The sequence below is a fragment of the Rattus norvegicus genome, chromosome 3 (genome assembly GCF_021556685.1).
Source record: "Rattus norvegicus strain SHRSP/BbbUtx chromosome 3, alternate assembly SHRSP_T2T, whole genome shotgun sequence".
Classification (NCBI taxonomy): domain Eukaryota; kingdom Metazoa; phylum Chordata; class Mammalia; order Rodentia; family Muridae; genus Rattus; species Rattus norvegicus.
This window is the reverse complement of record NC_141536.1, coordinates 152,110,816-152,131,575: the sequence shown is the minus strand read 5'-3', so window position 1 is coordinate 152,131,575 and position 20,760 is coordinate 152,110,816. Positions and strand designations below refer to the sequence as shown.

The window sequence follows — 20,760 nt, the reverse complement described above, 5'->3', positions numbered from 1 at the left end:
AGGTATGTCTAGCCTGTCTGTCTTTACTGACTGGGTAAGCTTTATCTACTGGTATAAACTGAGTCATACAAGAAACCGTGTATTCTATGGAAGCAGACTGTAAAAAGGTCCGAAAAATAAGGCTCCCCGTCTTTTTATGGGCTGTATTTACAGTTTAAAGTTTCATTTTAATGCTAAAGAATCGTCTATTCAAAATTTTAAGGTGTAAACTTAACAGGAATAAAACTGAACATCCTAATCTTACAAAAGCTACTGACTTGTAAACTGTTAGAGATAATTAAGACAGGCAAGTTAGCCAGTAACCTTATAAGTGATCAATGTGCTCAGAACTATGTTTATAGCCATGCTAAGTACAAATGGAATTCATTAACAGGACACGATTTAGCCCCCTGTATATGTTGTCAAGGTCAAGCCTAAAACAAGTAACTAAAAACTGTAAAATTGGATATACAGAATCATTAAGATAAGTGGTTCTCAACCAGTGGGGCATGACCCATTTGGGAGTCGAATGACCCCTTCACAGGGTCTCATATCAGATATCCTGCATATCAGATGTTTACATTATGATTCATATCAATAGCAAAATTACAGTTATGAAGTAGCAGTGAAAATAATTTTATGGTTGGGGTCTTCACAACATGAGGAACTGTATTAAAGGGTCTCAGAATTTGGAAGGTTTAGATGATATCCCTCAAACCTCTCAGAGAGCTACTAAATATAGCATTTAAGATGTTTAATGAAAAAGGCTTCCCTGATAGAAATACCCGCTTCTGGTAGCAGCAGTTAAGGTTATCTCCAAAGAAGACAGGCAGCAGTGAACTCCACCTGGGCCTTGCGTCAAGTGTAGCAATGCTGGCCAGTAAACAAAGAACTGCCCCAGACCTCACCAGGGCCCACCCAAACTGTGGACACTGTTGGGTTGACTGCCAAGGTAGGCCAGGTCCCAAAGTCTTCCTTCACAGGAAAATCTCTCAGACCTTCTGGGTCTGGCATCCGAAGGGTAATGCTGTCCTGTGTGACAGCCGAAGACTTAATGCTGTCCTGTGTGACAGCTGAAGACTCACAACCTCTGCCCCCAGCAAAGTCATCCAGATTGAGATCATGAGGATCCCAGGCTGGCTTTCCAGGTGCTGGGCAAGTCTCTGTCGTTTTGATAGAGGCCGTTTGATTTATACTTCCCACTGAACTTTATATTCCTCAGATCTCTATGATGGGGTTGATACAATACAACAAAGCTTCATTTCGAAGCAGCAAGCCAACCTCAGCCAGTTCCTCCCCAGGCAGCAGAGAACGAGGCAAGGCACACTTCACAGAAGGTCCTTACAGCTGGGAGTGAAATGATAATTTTCTGTGCTTTTCAAAGATTACTATATGGATATATTTAAGTGTGGTAGTGGCTGATATTGTTTACATCTGACCCAAGCTCGTGTTCTGAGCACTCTTAAGAGGTGGGGTCTGGCTGGCAGAGGTGGGTCATTTGGGGGGCTGGCCTTTGACCCACCCAGGTTCTATCTTGTGTTGTTGGCTTGTCCCTCCATGTGAGGAGGCCCTCTGTATACTTCCTGTAACCATGAGCTCTGCCATGACTTCCCCACATGACAGGCTACAACTCTCTGGGACCATTATCCCAAAGGAACAGCTCTGCCCTTGTTCTGTCAGGCATTTTTGTCACAGCAGCAAGAGAAGTAAAAACCACAGTTGCGCTGCATCCTGATCATGAAGATGGACTATCGCTTTTCAAGATGTTCTTATTGAAGGAGACTAACAAAGGGGCACATGATCCCTCTCTGTCACTTCTTACAACTGCATGTGAGTATACCATTAAACAGACTCTTTAAAAAGTTTACCCCAGCTATGGAAAGAAAAGATTTGTCTATATGTACAGTATGTATGGATACAAATCTTATAAGGGTAAGACGCTAGGTATGGTGGCTCATACCTGTAATCAGCTTTGAGAGACTGAGTCAGTAAAAATGATTCCAGCTCAAATTCCTGGAACTCAGTTCCAGCAGCCTACAGACTGAGACTCCGTCTCAGTAACAAAACAAAACAGGTGTAAGGACGTATAGCTCGGCACTTGGTACAGTGCTTGCCTAGCCTGCATGAGGCCCTGGGTTCAACTCCCGGCATTCCATAACCTGTAAACCTAGCACTCATGGGATACAGGCAAGAGGCTCTAAACACCTGAAATGCCAATATGTGGGAAGGGGGAAAAGAAGAGTGAGTTCAAGACCAGTGTGAGCTATGTACAAAGATCCTGCGTCAAAGCACATTAACCAACCTCCTGGAAAGGAAGACTGAATACAAGTTCACCTTCAGGAAGACACCACTAGAGGATGACCAGAGATGATCTGTCCCAGCTCCCTTGAAAACAAGTATCCACCAAATACACCGAAGTCACAGGAAACAAAAGTGTGTGTGGGGGGGGGGGGGACGGACAAAGACCACTACATGCCAGTGTGGCTGTACTTTTTGTTCGTTGGGGTTTGAGGAATATAAAGTTGGGGTTTAATCTCCTTGAAGTTCATAAATTACAAGATGGTATGAATGAATGACAAATGCTAAAAAGCCAAACTTATGCTATCAAAAACAACAAATCAATGTTTAAAAAGTCAAGCCTAAACAAAACAAAACAAAACCAAAAAAACAAGAAAAAAGAAAATTTTAAGACTTCTTGAGCATTTGGGTCTCATACACTGGCCTTGGGGCACGGGTTTCTGTGACCCAGGGATGTGAGGGCTGTCTTGTCCAAACAAACACTGCAGACATTTATTAGACCAGCAGAGTAGTCCACGTCTCTTCCCACAGAACCAAATGCTGCTTATCTGGGACAGATAAGTCTGTTCCTGTTTGGAAGGATGTTCTGCATAATCAGAATTCTTTGTAGCACTGAGAAGGCAGTTGGTTTAACTAAATTTTTGTTTAAAAGAAAAAAGACTGACTTTCCTACAGAAATCCTGGCTTTGGGGAAAGTAACACAGTAGTCTGTGGATTACGGCGTTATCTTTAATTAGGGGTTGACAAATGACTGTGAGAAATGTGGACAAATAAGGATACTATTTATATTTCAAAGACAGTGAATCAGATTCTGCTACAAAAATTTCCCAACACTGCTCCTTAGCCAAGGAATACTTGGAAAAATTATTTTTATTCCTTTATCAATTTGGTTGAGAAGAATTTGAACTCCAGTGCATATATGGACAAGCTGTAAAGTGAAAGTGTTTTCATGCTTTAGAAATGAACATTTTAGCAGGGCTCAGTGGCACATACCTCTCATCTCAGTACTTGGCAGCAGAGGCAGGTAGGTGGATCTCGGAGTTGGAGGCCAACCAGGGGTACACAGTAAGATTCTATACTAGATAGATAGATAGATAGATAGATAGATAGACAGACAGACAGACAGACAGAGAGAGATAGAAAACAAAAGAGAAAGAGAGGGGTGGGGAGGAAAGAAGGTAAAAGAAACAGTTAACCAGGCATGGAAGGTAGTGCATGCCCATAACTGCAGTACCCAGGAAGACTCTACCGTACATTAAGACCAGCTGGGTCTACATAGCAAATTGAGACCAACCAAAAATCCATAGAGTGACTCTATCTCATAGTTAAATAATAAAACACACTTCTGCAAATGAAAAACAGAATTAATTGTGTTATAAAGTTTATCTGCTGTACTGACAAACAGAGCTTGGGAGGAAGCTTATGAAGTCTCAGAACAGAAAACCATACAAGGCAGTAACTTAACACCCCAAACATCCCAAGGGTATGATTCCCTCAAGGTCAGAATACTCTGGAAAACTGTCCTTAATGTTAACTCAGAATGCATTTACATTACTACCTGCCATGTTCTGATGGGTTAGATGGCTTAGATACTCTTAGCCCCATTCTCTTATAAAGAAACTCTAGTTTGGGAAGGGTGGCACTTAAGGTCACTTAGTTTAGTGCCTCAACTGCCACACTTGCCTTTCTGTCTCCTGCAGGGCAGTGCTGACCACAGAGCCGGCAGCAGTGGCACCTAAGTCACACTCCCCATGCAGTGGGCGTTGCTCTTTGCACTTCTGTATCTCAGCTCAGGTAGTGTGCACAATAATCCTTCACTAAAGGCAAGCTGGCCTTTCTGTGGGCCACCAGCCTCCTCTTTGTCTGCTCTGCTCATCTTACATGCCCTGTATCTCTACCCAGATAATCAAAATGGCCACCCTACAACCCAATGTTCTCTCCACCTTCATCTCAAATCATAACTCATTCTAAAATACTAGTAATCATTAAGCTGGATAGTGGGTAATAAGGACTGCTTTTTACTATCTGCTCGTATTTTATTTAGGTTAAAAATTACCTCATAAACATTTATGGTTTTACCCTACCACAAAATTTGAGGAACTGAAGAAGCTTGATGACTAGCCTCCTAGCCTCCACTAACAGTGACTTCAAAGACAGTGTTTCTAAAGAGGGCTCTGCAGTAAAAAAAAAGGGGGGGGGGGCATTTGTCCCAAGAACAAAGATTGATTCCCCAACTATGTGTAAGGCTGGGTAAAGGTTCATGGAGGAACTCTTGTCCTCACCAAGCTAAGAATTGATTAACACACACACACACACACACACACACAGAGAGAGAGAGAGAGAGAGAGAGAGAGAGAGAGAGAGCGCGCAAATGTAATTATGGAAGGGACTAGTCATTGTGAGAAATGTTACAAAAAGAAAAGTTCAAAGTGCTACAGGAGTTAGAAAAAGAAGGAAATTCCATTATACAGAACTCTCCTGAACTCTCCAGGGCAGTCCAAACTTTTGACATATCAAGTATTATTTAAATTCAGTAAGTGGCTCACAGAAGGGTGAGTGCTAAACACAAAATCGGGTCTGGAAAGCCACCTTCTCTTTTATGGCATCCTGGTGGCTTGCAGAGAGGGATTGGGGATGTAAATTCTTCTGCAGTCTCTGGATCAAAACAAAGATTAGAGAAAACGTGTGTATGAATGTGTGTATATGGGTGTGTGTGTGTGTATGCGCCCTCGTATGCACATATAGGTGCTCACACATTCAGAAGCCAGGTTTTGTGTGTGTGTGTGTGTGTGTGTGTGTGTGTGTCTAAGACAGTTAATTGAACATGCCAATTCAGCTAGACCTGCCAGGGATTCTCCTGTCTCCACTTCCTCCGAGCTGAAATCACAGACATACGTGGCCAGCTTTTACATGGGTACTGAGGACTGCATTAAGGTCTTCAATCTTACCAGGCAAGCACTTTACCCACTGAGCCATCTCTCAGTTGACATTTAAGGGGTTAAAGATGCTCAGTTAAGAGTGCATGCTATTCTTTGACTCTCTAGCTTTTTGTTACCAGATGATGCTATTCAAGCTACTGGAGAAGAAAAGAAAAGATGGTAATGAGTTTGCCCAACACCCAGACCCTGGATGCTACAATATCAACCTAGTGTAATAGTGGCATGACTGTCACGGAAGTAACCAACCACTTTCTGATTCAATTTGAGGCCTGCTACACAAGAGGAAGTTGGTGTCTGATATTATAAAACTGGTCAAAAAGCCATGGTGGAGAGATCATATTTGTAGAACCTTCTTTTGTTGTTTTTGCTAAAATGTTCATGTTGTTAAATTGCCTTCTAAATGTCTCTATCTCTACATCCGTGGCGCTCAGCCTTAGTCAGAGAAGCTCCTTTGTAGTAGGCAGTGGCTAATGAAGAAGTCATAACTGTCTGAATGCCGAGAATAAGTGACCACGAGCACTGAACACTGAACAGACATCTGTGTCACACTCCCCATGCCCAAGGTTCGAGAACACTGCAGAGGGAGAGGGGAAAGGGGTGTTAGGAGCTACAGGAGGAGGAGGAGTGTCATGAGATGCTGTCTTCTGAACATAACATGGCTTTTAGAGTCATGCACTACAGCAGTGGATACATTGGCAAATCCTGCACAAGATCAAAACAACAAGATCAGTCAACATCCTCATCAGACAGTACTACCAGTTTTGGACTCTGGTCTCTGTCTCTGTCTCTGTCTCTCTCTCTCACACACACACACACACACACACACACACACACACACACACACACACAGGGGTGGGGGGATGGGCAGGAAGGTGGGAGGGAGCATGCTGGGGACATAAGGGGAGGGGGAACAGAGGAGCTGGGAATCCAGCATGTGAAGACTAGGGGCTCGGGGTGCGGCTCAGTTGGCAGGGTGCTTGCCTAGCCTGCAGGAAGCCCTGAGTTTGATCCCCAACACCACAGGAACCTGTATATCATGGAGCACACGTCTAGCTACAGAAGCTCAAGGTCACCTTCCCTTGCTTAGAAGTAATTCACTATCAGCCAGGCTAGAGATTGTCTCAAAAGAAGCATGGGCCCAGGGCTAAGGGTATTTATTGCTCAGCATTGTATCATTTGCCTGGCCCTGGCTCCTTCACTTGGGAAGGAAAGGTGAATGGGAGGGGAGGGAGGGAGGAGAAAAATATAGAAAGACATAGAAGGAAAGCCGAGGTTTTACACCTAGGACACAGGTTCCAGACGAGTCTCGGCATCCTCTCATCTAACGTTCCCCTCTGAAAACAGGAAGGACCTTCCCTTCCTCACAGGGCTGCTACAAGGGGAGATGAGACTATAGGCTTGTGTCTTTCAGAAATCGGAAGTGTTGAGATATTTACAAACATTAGTGTAACACCTGGCTCCCTCCAGATGCTCTGAAGCACATCTCAGGATGTAGGTCTAGAGGAGGTGATGGGGTGAAGTCATCCAGACTGAGAATTCTTTGTTCTTTCTTCATTCATTCATTCAATTTTAAGATTTATGTTTTGAATTTAATTTTTTTTTAAGAGACAGGATCTCACTATGTAGTTCTAGCTGTCCTGGAATTCACTATGTAGACCAGGCTAGCCTCAAACTCACAGAGATCCGCCCACCTCTGCCCTGAAAGTGCTGGGATTAAAGGCATATGCCACTACACCGTGCTAAGACTCATGTGTACTTTTAATTGTCTTTATGTGTGTCTAAGTGCAGCTCCTCTGGAGTTTAGCTACGATCTGCTGTGGGTCTCCGGATGTAGGTACTGAGAACCAAAGTCAGCTCCTCTGGAAGAGCACTATCCATTCTTAACCCTGAGCCCTTTTCCAGCTCAGATCCTGAGAATTCTTGTTTCCTTAAAATGCCCAGCACTTGGTAAGCAGAAGTAGCAAGATTAGCAGAGTTCAAGGTCATTCCTGGCTACAGATAGAGTCCTAGGTCAGCTATTGCAAAACTTAGAGGGTGGGGGAGGGGGGAGATAATATGGCAGCATGGCCTGGTGTGCATACCTTTAACCACAGTATTCCAGAAGCAGAGGTAAGTGGCTCTCTGAGTTCAAGACCAGCCTGGTCTACATAGTGAATTCAGGCCAGCCAAGGCTGCATAGTTAGACTCTGCCTCGATGATGGTGGTGGTGGTGGTGCTGGTGCTGGTGCTGGTACTGGTGCTAGTGATGATGATAAAATAAAATGAGGTACTGAATCAAGGGCTCTTTCCCCCATGAACTTACAGCACAGACATAAAGTGCTTCCCTTCCTCACACTCTCATGCATCACAGCAGCATTAAAGTCAGCAGAGCCAAAACACCGAAGCAGCCCAAGACTGCCATGATGGAGATGGATGAGCCAAGCACTAGAAGCACAATGAAAAAAAAGGAACCAGGGGGCTAGAGAAATGGCTCAGTGGTTAAGAGCCCTGATTGTTCTTCCAGAGGTCCTGAGTTCAATTCCCAGCAACCACATGGTGGCTCACAACCATCTGTAATGGGATCCGATGTCCCTTCTGGTGTGTCTAAAGACAGTCACAGTGTTCTCATATAAATAAATAAATCTTTTTAAAAAAGGGAAAAAAAAAGTAAAAGTAACCAGGCTTGGTGGCACATACTTTGTAGGCTCAGAATACAAAAGGCTGAGGCAGGAGGACTGCTTTGAGTTTGAGACTAGCTACATAATAAAACTGTCTCAATAAGAGGAAAATCTGGCATGTTCTAACAAGGCTGAACTTTGAGGACACTATGTTAAGTGAAATAATTGATCACTGAAAACAAAGGACGAGTGACTTCATTGCTGAGGTATCAGGAGGGAAGTGAGCAGTCAAGCAAATGGAGATTGTTTAATGAGTATAAATACGAGTTATGGGGAAGGTTGGAGTGATGGCTTAGCAGCTAGAAGCACTTGTTGCAGCTTTAATCCCAGCACTCAGGAGGCAGAGACAGGTAGATCTTGAGTTCAAAGTCAGCCTGGGATATAGAGCAAGTTCCAGGACAGACAGGGCTACACAAAGAATCGCTGTCTTGAAGAAAAAAGAAGTACATAGGTGTTTTGCCTACATATATGTCCATGGACCATGGGTTTACCTGGTCAGAAGAGTGTCAGATCCCTTGGGACTGGAGTTACAGATGCTGGAAATTGAAACTGAGTCCTTTGAGACAGCAACAATTGCTTTTCTTCCTTTTGAGGGTGTGAGGATTTTAAGACTGGGGTTCTCTCTGTAACCCTGGGTGTCCTGGAACTCCTTCTATAGATCAGGCTGACCTCTAACTCAGAGATCCGTCTGCCTCTGCCTTCCAAGTGCTGGGGTTAAGGGCTTGTGCCACCAGGATTTCTTAATTATTTCTCCAATTATCTCAGCACATAATATAAAAAGAATAAAATTACACCATCTAGGTTGTGACCAAGAGTAAAAGCTCTGAGTAGGGAGATGCTGCACAAGCATGAGGACCTGAGTTTGAACGTCCAGCACCCACAGAACAGATAGATGTCCACGGGGCTGAGGGATGGCTCCAGACTAAGAGCAGTTGCTACTTTCACTAAGACCCCAGGTTTAAGTCAGCACCCACATGGTGCCCACAACTCCAGCTACATCTACAGGTACATATGCATATGAACACACCTGAGGCAAACACACGGGAGATAAGCATAGCTGCACATGCCTGTAGCCCCAGCACTGTGGGGGACGGAGGAAAGGGGATCCCTGCGGCTTGCTGCTGCCAACCCAGCTCTAGGTTCAGTGAAAGATGGAGAGTGATGCAGTAGAACGTCACACCTGCACACACGGGTGCACACACCATGCACACACCATGCACACAAAGATTAAACGCTCTGGAGTCCTCAGCAAACCAAAACACAGAACCCAAATATTCTCTGATCTGGGGTAAGCATTTTACCCCATAGTTTTCATCCATAAGCCGAAGATCATAACAGAACGTCTCATAAGGTTTTTATAAAGATTATATTATTGAGGGATTTTAGAGTGTTTGCCTAGAACCTGCAAGGCCCTCAGTTCAATCCCCAGCAACCTGTCCCATCAATGACAAGGTTATATTGAGATCAGTGGAAGAGAAGTATGTAATAGACTAGTTTAAAAAGGCCTGCTATCTGCCAAGAATGACAGTGCCGTTTGCTCTCCACACTCACACCTTGGTCTGTGGATGTGCCCTGCCACCAGTGCACTTCTGGTGACAGTAACCTCTGCCTAAGGCTATGCTCTCCTCCCTTTCAGAGACAGTTGTGCTATCGAGTTTCCCCTCCACTCCCATGTCTTCTCAGCCGTTCCTCCCACCAGCTCTATGCCAACTGCATTTAAGTTGTCTCCCATGCTTTAAAGAAAAACCTTCCCTACTCCTCAGTCAAGCTCCAGCCTTCTCCCTCCCTCCACAGCCATCCTGCTCGAAGCTGCCTACGCTCTGTCTTCTCACATCCCACTCTTACCTCTTCCCACTGATCCATTACACCGAAGCTTTAGAAGCTGGGACATTAGAGATTCCACCCCCGCCGTTTTGCCACATCTGCTCAGTCAGGTCCCTAGTGACCTCTGGAACTTATTTACTCAGATGGCACCTTCTGACTTTAACTGTAGGCGCTGGCCACCTCAGTCACATCTAGTAAAGATGGTCTCTGCCTCTGGTCTTCATTACCACACATTCTTGGTTTCCTTTTACTTCCAGAGCCATTCCTTTTGGTGTCACCTAAATGAATGGTTCTTCCAAGACTACGCAAAGCAGCAGCCCTCAGATCTGGGTCTTAAAAATCTCTCATTATCTTCCAGTATTATTTGGGGTTGGGGTGGGGGGGAAGAGAGGGGATTGTTTTGTTGACACAAGGCCTAGCTATGTAGCCCAGGCTAGCCTCAAACTCCTGATCCTGCTTCAGCATCCTGAGTGCTGGCTGGGCTTGCAGGTGTGAAGCACCACACTTGCTCAGCACTGACAACCCACTTGAGCTGTAGTGAACTGTTTCCACATCCACAGACAAACGATGCCCAGTGTAGTAGCCTGCCTTTAATATTAGTACTCTGGAGGCAGAGGCGAATGAGCTGCTGTGGGTTTTAGGCCAGCCTGGCCTACAAAGCATGTGTCTCAAAATAAACAAATCCACGAATAAACTTGTGTGAGTGCATGTATGTGCTGAGATAAGGTCTCTTTCAGCCCAGCCTAGCCTTGAACTTGCTGCTATGTAGCCAGGGCTTAAACTCTTGATCCTCCTGCCTCCACCTCCAAATGCTAGAAAGACAAGCAGGTGCCATGCTGGGCTCAGTGCCATTGCTTTTGAATATGTTTTGAAATACTGACTTTTATCTCTCTAGATAGAGCTAATTCTCCACTACTCCTTCTCCCAACCTCCAAACCAGACCACATACACCTGATCAGAAACACCCCATTAATGCAGCCACTTGTCAGAGGCAGGATTTCCTAACTAGGCTCTGATCTCTACGATAAGGACAGCTTTCTCATTCCACACTGCCCATGCGGGCACCTCATACTTCCTATGGGTTAGATGAGGTGAGTGAAGACAGTGGAAACCACATGGACACAGTGTGTAGAGATGGGAAGGAATCAGCATTAGATAAGGCCATGAGGTTGTGATTGCATCCTGGGACTTTCTAAGAGAAGGCCAAGAGTACATAGCTCAGAGGCAGAACCCCTGCCTGTGGTGGGCAAGGGTCACCACAAAAAGAGGAATCCCCAAACCCCCCATCTCATAATTCGCTCAGCATGCCCATGGTCAGGAGTGGGTCCCAAGAATCTCCAGAACAGTAAGCTAAATAAACTTCTTTTCTTTCTAAGGCTAGCCAACCTCCGGTATTTAGTTTTAATAATGAAAAGAAGGTCTAAGACAATAGTCATTATCTGTTTTGGGTTTTTTTTTTTTTTTGAATCGTTATAAAGAACTGGCTGCAAAGTGAAAAATAGGAGTGATGAAACCAAAGAGAGTGAGGGTCTACTTCTGATCAAGCGCACGCACCCCTACTAATGAGAATACTCTTCAGTTCACATCTGTACCCTACCTAATTCAGGAGGTGGAGACACGAGGGTCACGAGTTCAAGGCAAGCCTTAGTTACCCAGCCTGTAGGCCACAAAATCCTGTATAAAACAAACAAATCCCTTGAAGGCTCGCAAAAAAATAAAAACCAAACTTCCTAAAACTTTACCCATAACGCTCCCCTTTCTCCCCACAAAAAAGTCTGTCAGGAAGAGCAGAGGCTTATCCCTCAATCAAGTAGAGACTATTTCTACCTTTTGGACTCTCCCTTCCAGTCTGAAATTCTTGGGAGAATCTCTAGAAGTTTGGCTGCCTCCAAGACCCTGTTTTCCTAACACTGGGCACACCAGCCTAGTCTTCCGGCCAACACAAAAGGCAGGCTTCATACCTCCTTTTGGAAGTAACCTTCTTGTGTAATCTCTCTCTGACCACCTCTGAAGGTCTACAACCGCCTTCACTGCATCCAGTTTCCTGCACGCGTAAAACCATTGCTCAAATTACGCCAAACTCCAACCCATAGGTCAGGTTCCTACGGACAGGAGTGGAGTTCCCGAAGGACAAGACGGCTCATTCACTTTTTTTTTTAAAACCGCTGGCGATCAGCCCGGGCCCTGGTTCTCAATAAATACTCAACGATGCTCCTAGTAGTAGTAACAAGAAAAGCGCCCATGTAGCGAGAATTTTAACTATATATACACGTTGTGATCATCTTATAAGACAGACATTATTACTACTATTATCCCCGTTGTGCAGGTGAGAAAACTGATTCAGAAATAAGTCCAATCTCGCCGAACACCACCCCCCCCCACGAAGAGCGACACCCGCAGACGTTCTCTTCAGTTCCTTGCTACTCCGCGACCAACCCTCATAAAATAACAGCTTTTTAAAAATTATTATTTAAAAGGAAAACTTTCGAGTGAGGCTCCAGAGCTGCGTAAGAATAAAAGCCGAAAGCGCACCCACCCGAACACAGCCGGGGTCAGAGGGCGTCGCAGGACCAGCTCGCCGGCCCAGGGGACAAAGGTCCGGCCCTCCGTCCTTGCCCGGCGTCCCCGCGGCCCGTCCCTCGCCGGTCGCCCGGAGGACCGCTCCTCTCCGGGTCGCGTCTGCCCGCTCTATCGCCGCTTACCTGCCGCCTCGTCGCCTCGCGGAGCCCGGGCCGACGGCGCGAGCGCCTCCCCGGGGCCGCCTGGCGCCCGCAGCCCGCCGCCGAGCCGTTGCCTAGGCGACGCGGCTACCGAACTCCCGCGTAGCTCGCGCTAAGGCGGCCGAGAAGGGACATAGTTGAGAGCAATGGGCGGAGGAAGGAAAGCAGTCCTGAGACTGGGGCCTTAGCTCTCCAGAGAGGTGGCCGGTGGAAGAAAGGCATGGAGGACAGTGAGGTTCTAGGTGAGGGCTTGTCCCTCGGATGCTTATGCCTCATTTCGTCTTTGGCACACGAAAGAGGAACATTTTGTGACTCTGACCCAAGTTTGCTAGGTTGGTAATCTATGTTGTGTTTTGTTTTGAGTTTGTCTTTGGTTTCTCCCCCTCCTCCTCTCTCTCTCTCCCTCCCTCCCTTCATTCTTCCTTCCCTACCTTCCTTTCTTATTTCAGTTTGTTTTTTAATTTTTTTTTTTTTGAGAAAATATCCCACGTAGCTCAGGCTAGCCTTCACCTTAGTCTACCTGCAAATGACCTTGAAATTCTTCATCCTTCTGCCTCTACCTCCCAACTACTGGAATTACAGGCACGAGCCACCAGGTCTAGCTTTTTTTTTTTAATTACTTTTTTGATGGTGGTAGATATGGAACTTACACACTCCCCACCCCACTCCTACCCCCACACCCCCAATCCCCCCAACCCCACCCCACCCCCAAACCCCACCCCCCCAACCCCCCACCCCCGGCCATGCTTGACAAGTACTCTACCACTGAGCTACAAGCCCAGCCTACTGACTGGAAGTAAAGACTAGAAAAATGATACAGAGTGACAAATTCCTTTGTTGTATTCTCTGGAAGGAGGGGGTGTGACAAAAAGCGAGTAAAAGGGTTTTTTTGGGGGGGGGTAGACGGTGAGAATTTAAACACCAGAATTAATTTCAGCATGGGAAATAATTAACTCATAATCAGCAATTATACTTCCTGGGGAAGCCCTGCATATATAAGGAACCCTAAGCTCAAAAGATGCTCCTAACTGGTGTGGAGCTTGAATCCACTAGGGGAGAAAAAAAACAAACAAACTAAGAATTAGACTCAATCAGAATTCAGAGTAGGTCAGTTTATTCTTACCACTAACAGAATCATAGCCTTGAATGGCAGCCTTAGAGGTAAGTCAAAAGATTGCCTTGCCAAAGGGTGGCTAAAGGAAGGGTTTATAAAGATGGATGGCAGTGGTGGGTATCACAGTTATTTCATGCTCGGTGGAATTCACAGCTGGGTAAGAGCTTGATTTCCCCCTCCTCAATTGTTCCTCATTCCACTGTACAGAGATAAAGGGACCATCTCATCTCAGTCCCAGAGCTGTATGCGGGTTTACAGAAGCCAGAGCAATGGGGTTGACTATCTCACAGAAGGACGCCATGTTTTCTCTTCCTATCTCACATAGGTAAGGCCTATAGGACCCTAGGATCACACAGGCATGTCTGAACAGAGGTCAGTGGCTATGAGGGGATGCTCGATACCAGGCTAAGTTCCTTAGCCACCACAGGGGAGTCATGTCTAAATTGCCACAGAACCTAAAGCATGCTGGGAAAATGGAAAGAAGTGTCATTAATGACGGGGACAGAGTGGTTTCTTCCTGGGAGAGCAATAACACAGTGCCATCAGGTTAGGGCTGGTTGGCACGTTCCCACCAGAGTGCTAACTTTTGAACTGAAAAAATGACACATTTACTGGGAGTGATAGCTGAGCGGTTGTTACAAATGACCTAACAACTCTCACCAAAAATAGCAATTTCAAGAATTGAAATAAAAAGCACCAAGTTGGGGCTAAGTAGGTAAGAGGATGTACTATACTTCCAGAAAACCCTGGCTCAATTCCCAGCATTTGCGTGACAGCTAACAGCTGTTCTTTAGTTCCAGTTTCAGGGGACTTGATGGCCTCTAGCCTCTGTGGGCACCAGGCACATACATGGTACACAAGACATGCATATGGACAAAACACTCATACGCATAAAATAAAATTCCCCTACACATTTGTAGCAGATGGGCAGCTTGGTCTTCATGTGGGCCCCTAACAATTGGATCAAGGGCTGTCTCTGACTCTGCTGCCTATCATTGGATCCCCTTTCCCTGACTGGTGGGGCCTCCCACCAGTGGGAGAGGGACCACTTAGCATCTGCTGAGACTTGTCCTAATTCCCCTTCTTCTCAGAGAAGGGGAGAGGATAATGGGGCGGGGAGCGGGGTGAGTGAAAACTGGGAGGAGAGGAGTGAGGGGGGCTGCTACCAGGAAGTAAAGTGAATAAATAAATAAATAAATGAGGGCTGGAGAGATGGCTCAGCGGTTAAGAGCACTGACTACTCTTCCAGAGGTCCTGAGTTCAAATCCCAGCAACTGCATGGTGGCTCACAACCATCTGTAATAGAATCCAGTACCTTCTTCTGGTGTGTCTGAAGACAGTGACATCGCTCACATGCATTAAAAAATAAATTAAAAAAAATCTGCGCTAGCATTTAAAAAAATAAATTAATGAAAAATAAGTGAAATAAAAATAGTTTTTAAAAATATTAAAAAGTTCTTTTTAAAAAGGAACACAACCTCTGCTTAGTCTGAACATGCTCACTGGGACACCGAAACTGATGGAAAGTTTAGGATCAGACTTTTTCAGAGGGGATAGCCCAGTTGGTACTGACCTTGCAAGCATGAGGACCTGAGGTCAGATCTCCAGCATCCAGTGATGTCATCTGGGCCGGGGAGGCAGAGACAGGAGGCTCTCTAAGTACAGGCCAGTCAGCCGAGCCTAAATGCTGAGCCCCAGGTCCTAGTAGCAGACCCTGTCGCAAAAAACAAGGTGGATAGTTCCTGAGAAATGGCAAGGTTTGAAAGGACAATGTAGACCCCGTTCATCTCTGTGGAAGGACCAGACCTGATTTTCAAACAAGGCCATGAGGCACCAGCTCCGAGATAACAGACTATAAGTCCCAGAAACTAGGCCATAAGATACCAGTTCCAGGAACAGACCATAAAATCCAGAACAAGATCATAAACCCCCTCCCAAAGAACAGCCTGGGGATAGCCACAAAGATGGAGAACTATCTTATCTCAGAGTGGAACAAGATCATAAACCCCCTCCCAAAGAACAGCCTGGGGATAGCCACAAAGATGGAGAACTATCTTATCTCAGAGTGGGCCATCTGCGCTGGGCAGTCCTATCCCATCCTATGGTTAAACGTCCATGACATAGGAATGCAGACCACTGACCACCCGTGACCCCCTAGCACCCACCAATGAAATTTTAGATTATCTAATCCTTCTAGAGTTCCCCCGGTTCCCTATAAGAAGGCCTGTGTGCCTTTGTCTGGGGTCGCCATTCTGGAAAATGGCTGACCCCCACACGCTGGTTGTTTCTGCAGAATAAATGCTCTTTGTTTTTGCACACTATCTGAATCTGCGGTCTTCCTTCAGCGATTTTCAGACCTTTCCAGGTTGACCTCTGCCCTCTGTGTGTACATGCCTACACATACACACACATGTAAGCAAATTTAAAGGCTATTTAGAAAAGCAGTCTTGAGAGCAGAAGGGGAAAAGAGATCAGTGGGAGGGTACTGTGTATGGCGGTGACTCTCAACCCAATGCCTCTCCTTAATACAGTTCCTCACGCCGTGATGATCACCAACCATAAAGTTATTTTCGTTACTACTTCATAACTTTGGTTCTGCCACTGTCATGAATCATAACGCAAATATCTGATATGCAGATAGTCTTAGGCAACCCCTGGGAAAGGGTTCTTCAACCCACAAAGGGGTCATGACTCACAGGTTGAGAACTACTGGTTTAGGGCAAAAGCCAAATTGTGGGAGTTCCATCTGGCTACAGGTGCCAGCACACAGAGACACATGTGGCTATGAAGAACACAGGAGGGTTGAATGAGAACAGCCCACATAGGCTCCTGTGTTTCAATGCTTGGTCCCCAGGAAGAATTAGGAGATGTAGCCACCAGTGGATGACACACGGTGGAGGAGGTGTTTCACTGGGGATAGGATTTACATGTGAAAAGCCCACAGGATTCCCAGTTACACATACACACACACACACACACACACACACACACACACGGACACACGGACACGGACACGGACACCTGCATGTACTTGTATACCAGAATGTAAGCCCTCAGCTACTGTTCCAGCATTATACATGCCTGCCTGCTTCCCTGCCTGTCTCCTTAATGATCATGGACTCTAGCCACTTCCTGACTGTGTTTTCTATAAGCTGCCTTGGTCTTGGTGCCTTATCATACCAACAGAAAAGTAACCAAGGACAAGGTTTAATAAATATGATGCATGGATAAAATAAGATAAGAGGGTTCAGTGACCCCAAGTCAGTCTTCACGGGGATGACAGGAAGTTTGAGATTTTGTTGACAAGAGAAACAGTGGGGACGGTTGGCGGGTGCAGCTGGCAAGGCAGATAATCTCAGACCGATGAGTGGTCTTGCTCGGTGCTTAGGGTTGAGCCTGGGCACAGTGGCCTAAGCCTGTAATCCTAGCACTGGGGAGGCAGAGGTAGGAGAGAATCCCAGTGAGCTCAAAGCACATCTAGTCAACATGGCACGATTGAGGCCAGTCAGGACTAAATGGTGATACTCCATCTCAAATAAACAGGAAGAGGGACGGGGAGATGGATCAGCAGGTAAGAAGGGCACTCGAGTGCTGCCCGTGCAGGGGGCTTGAGTTCTTTTCATAGCATCCATGTGTAGGCTCACAATCTTCTATAATTCCAGTTCTAGGGATCCGAGTTTTAGCTTCCCAGACACCTGGCATGCATGTGGCACATGCAGAAAAAGTAAAACTGAATGAATCTTAAAAAAAATAAAGTCAGGCACAGTGGTGCACACCTCTGTATCCAGCACTGGGGGGACAGAGACAGGTGGATCTCTGTGAGTCAGGGGTTCAGGGGAGACCTGGGAGGGGGCGAAAGAATAGGGGACAGGAGGTGCAAAGAAGGAGAGCATGTCTGTGGTCTGATCAAGCTCTCAATATTTAATTAAAAACAGCCACTTATAAAGACAAGCAGGCGGGAAGGTCACCCAGGACTCAGGACAGATCGGTCACTGCCACCAACCTCCCTATAACTCTAAACCGTAAATTGTGAGTATAGGCTGATAAGAACAGACCTCTGGAGACAAGAAGCTGTAAAAGTGATAAGAACAAACACCTGCCTAGGTGTCCCAGAGGGTGTAAGTGGGCTTGACATTCCTGAAAGATTCCTGAGACGGAGGGTGTGTAAGCGGGCTTGGCTCCCCGCAGCCAGTGAGTTCCAGACCAGTTGAGACTGCATAGAGAGGCCCTGTCTTAAAAATAAATATCAGCAGGCTTGGAGATCACTGAAGATTGGCCTCTCCCTCAAGACCTCACGATCACTTTCGGCTCCTCCTTTGACCCTGATGCCAGGTTTATTACTTAAGAGAGGAGTAGAGATAGATTGGGGGAGGAGGTGTTAAAATTTCCCCTCCATAAAATTTGAAATGCTACATGAAACAGGGTGGGGAGTAGGGGGGAAGAGGGGGGCGGGGCAGCGGGAGGCACAGGGCTTGGCTGAGACCCATCAAGAGAAGATTATTATTTTCCTCCCGGTAACACGGATTTTGTTGTTGTTTATTTTCTGTTTTCTGTTTTGGAGATAAGGGTCACATCCATGTTAGTCTAGAACTTAATATGTCAACTTCCCTGTCTCAGCCTCCCAAAAGCCACACCCAGCTCCGTGGCTACTTTTTTTCTTTTTTTAAAGATTTATTTATTATACATCAGTACACTGTAGCCGTATTCAGGCACACCAGAAGAGGGCATCAGATCCCACTACAGATGGTTGTGAGCCACCATGTGGTGGCTGGGAATTGAACTCAGGACCTCTGGAAGAGCAGTCAGTGCTCTTAACCGCTGAGCCATCTCTCCAGCCCAACATGGCTTTTTTTTATTATTATTATTAAAAAAATTACATGGATTTGTGTTCCACTGCGCACATCTGGAGGCAGAGGGCACTTCTAGGAATCACTTGTCTGCTTCCGTCACGTGGGTCTGGCAAACCACATTTAGGTTGTGGTCTGAAGAATTGGCTTGGTGGTTAAGAGCTCTGTCTTTTATAGCATTAGTTCTCTGAGTTTGAGCTTCTTCCCACGTCACTTAGAGCCTGGTTATCAAAGGTCAGTCTTTCCTAATAGCTAGAGTTAGGCACTTCAGATGTGGATAGAGAAATGAAATTTAAAAATCTTCCCTGAAATTAAAAGATAATAGATTTGTTTGAATATCCCACATATAAACAGAAATAATTTATAGAAGACAAATACACACGCAGAGAGAGAGAGAGAGAGAGAGAGAGAGAGAGAGAGAGAGAGAAAGAGACAGTACCAAACATAGTCTATCTAGTTTTTAACAAACAAACAAACAAAACAACAGAATTTTAGTTGGCTAAATTACCTGGTTCGATTACCTGCTGCCTTCACGTTGTTGGGCTAGACAATATTTTTTTTTTTTTGGTTCTTTTTTTCAGAGCTGGGGACCGAACCCAGGGCCTTGCGCTTCCTAGGCAAGCGCTCTACCACTGAGCTAAATCCCCAACCCCGACAGTATTTTTAATTATTATAACCTTAGTCATATTATGTTATGCTACATGCTAGTCAAATACAGAGAAAAAAATCAATATAGATTAAACTCAGGTCATAATGGCTAGACTTTGATGTTATGTGTAGTCCAGGAGTTTCTCCCTTAATGGCACAGATTTTTTAAAAAAATGTTTTTATTTATTTATTGTATGTATGTGAGTACACTGTTTACTGTCTTCATGCATACCAGAAGAGGGCATCAGGTCCTATTACAGATGGTTGTGAGCCACCATGAGTTCATGGGAACTCAGGAGCTTGGCAAGAGGAACCAGCGCTCTTAACCACTGAGCCATCTCTCCAGCCCCTGTTCCTGTTTCTTAAAGATGCTTTCCAGTCTACTACTCAGCCTCATCTACATCAGATCCTAGCAATGCACCTTTCAAACAATGAGGAAACGCAATGTTTTGTCCTCTGGGGGACGCTGGAAAGAAGGACACCTTACACTGAGTAAACCTTTGGAAAGGCTGATTAACTGATTAGAACTTCAGTGATTACTACAGAGAGATTGGAATGTTGCAGGTCCAGAGGCCAATTATGGTTTTCCTTGGGCTATCTTTGTCTTCTTCAGTAGTCATCTATCCCTTGAGCTCCAGCATGTCTGAACTAACATCCTGTGATTAACTTAGCAGGCCTTTGGCTTCTTAGCTCGTACCACCCAGAAGGCCAAGGCTGTCATCAGAGAGCGTCAGACCTAAAGAGATTTTTCCTTCCTCCTCTTTGCTGTAATCTGCTGTCCATAGTTTGATCTGTTGCTGTGTAAAACACCACGATCACTAGCAATTTGAGGAAGAAACAGTTTATTTCAGCTTATAGGTTGAAAATCCAGCGAAGGAGCTCTAGACAAGAACCTGGAGGCAGCATCTAAAGGAAGATCAGAGACTATGGAGAACAGCTTGCTCTCTCTGGCTTGTGTTCAGCCAACCCACTTGCCTGGGGATAGTACCAATTCTAAAGGGAACACAAAGCAAGGGGTGAGGGGTAGTGGGGAGCTGCAGTGTTATCTAGCTGTATTTTGAAATTACAGGTTAAGCAAGGGAGTACCCGTTGGAGACTGGGCTGTATCCAGGGCACCAGGCTTCACGGTCCTTACCTCAGCTTTTTCAGTGAGTTCCCTTCCTGGACTCTGGCCTGGAATTTTCGAATGACAAGGGAAGAAAGCAGCGGGCAAGCAGCACACAGTCAAATAGGGCATTAACAGGCAATGGTTGTGTATTGTTATAACCTGTGCACGTTGGCTTAGACAACAGTGGTTTCTATATTCTTTGCTGGTTAATGAAGGCACTGAGGTAGCAGAATAAACTCTATTTTGTTCTTAAGACTCCATTCTAAGTTAACTTGCCCTTAGAGAGGCCTGGCCCCCTCCCTTGAGGTCTGAGAAAAAAAATGTCCTTGGCCACTGCAAAATAGGACACAGCAGCTGCAGCCGGCTGATGGCAACAGAGTGGGCTAAGGAAACCTAAGGCTTTCCCAGGTCAAGGTACTCCTTTTTGATGGATACTCCTTCCTTGTGGTTTAACCAGATGCTGTAAAGCAATTATCTGAAAGGCCACATTCCTGTACCCTCTCATACAATGCCAGGGCTTGGAAGCCCCCACTTGTGGCTTTCCTTTATAAACCTCCTTCACTTTAGACCTGGGATGACTCCCCTTCCTGCTCCATCTGGAAGGTTGGTGGCCCAGCCTCGAACTT

General features: G+C 45.7%; 1 protein-coding gene and 1 long non-coding RNA gene across 9 annotated transcripts in view; one reads left to right on the top strand and one right to left on the bottom strand.

Moving 5' to 3' along the window:
• Pkig (cAMP-dependent protein kinase inhibitor gamma) overlaps positions 1-12,506 on the bottom strand; it is a 67,588-nt gene extending 55,082 nt beyond the window's left edge. For 2 of the 8 annotated variants that reach the window (XM_087650000.1, XM_087650002.1), the window contains exons 1-2: positions 12,234-12,493; positions 7,298-7,455 (exon numbers count right to left, since the gene is read on the bottom strand). The gene's annotated coding sequence lies outside the window, so the exon portion shown is untranslated. Of the gene's footprint in view, positions 1-7,297; positions 7,456-12,233 lie in introns of all 8 variants that reach the window. The other 6 variants (NM_001401793.1, NM_153469.5, XM_087650004.1 and 3 more) reach the window with 3 other exon arrangements.
• An 83-nt stretch (positions 12,507-12,589) lies between these two features.
• Positions 12,590-15,858, top strand: LOC147995798 (uncharacterized). The gene is made up of 3 exons (XR_015684805.1): positions 12,590-12,749; positions 13,739-15,518; positions 15,596-15,858. It is a non-coding gene; the product is annotated as an uncharacterized LOC147995798 (long non-coding RNA).
• Positions 15,859-20,760: the final 4,902 nt, after the last annotated feature.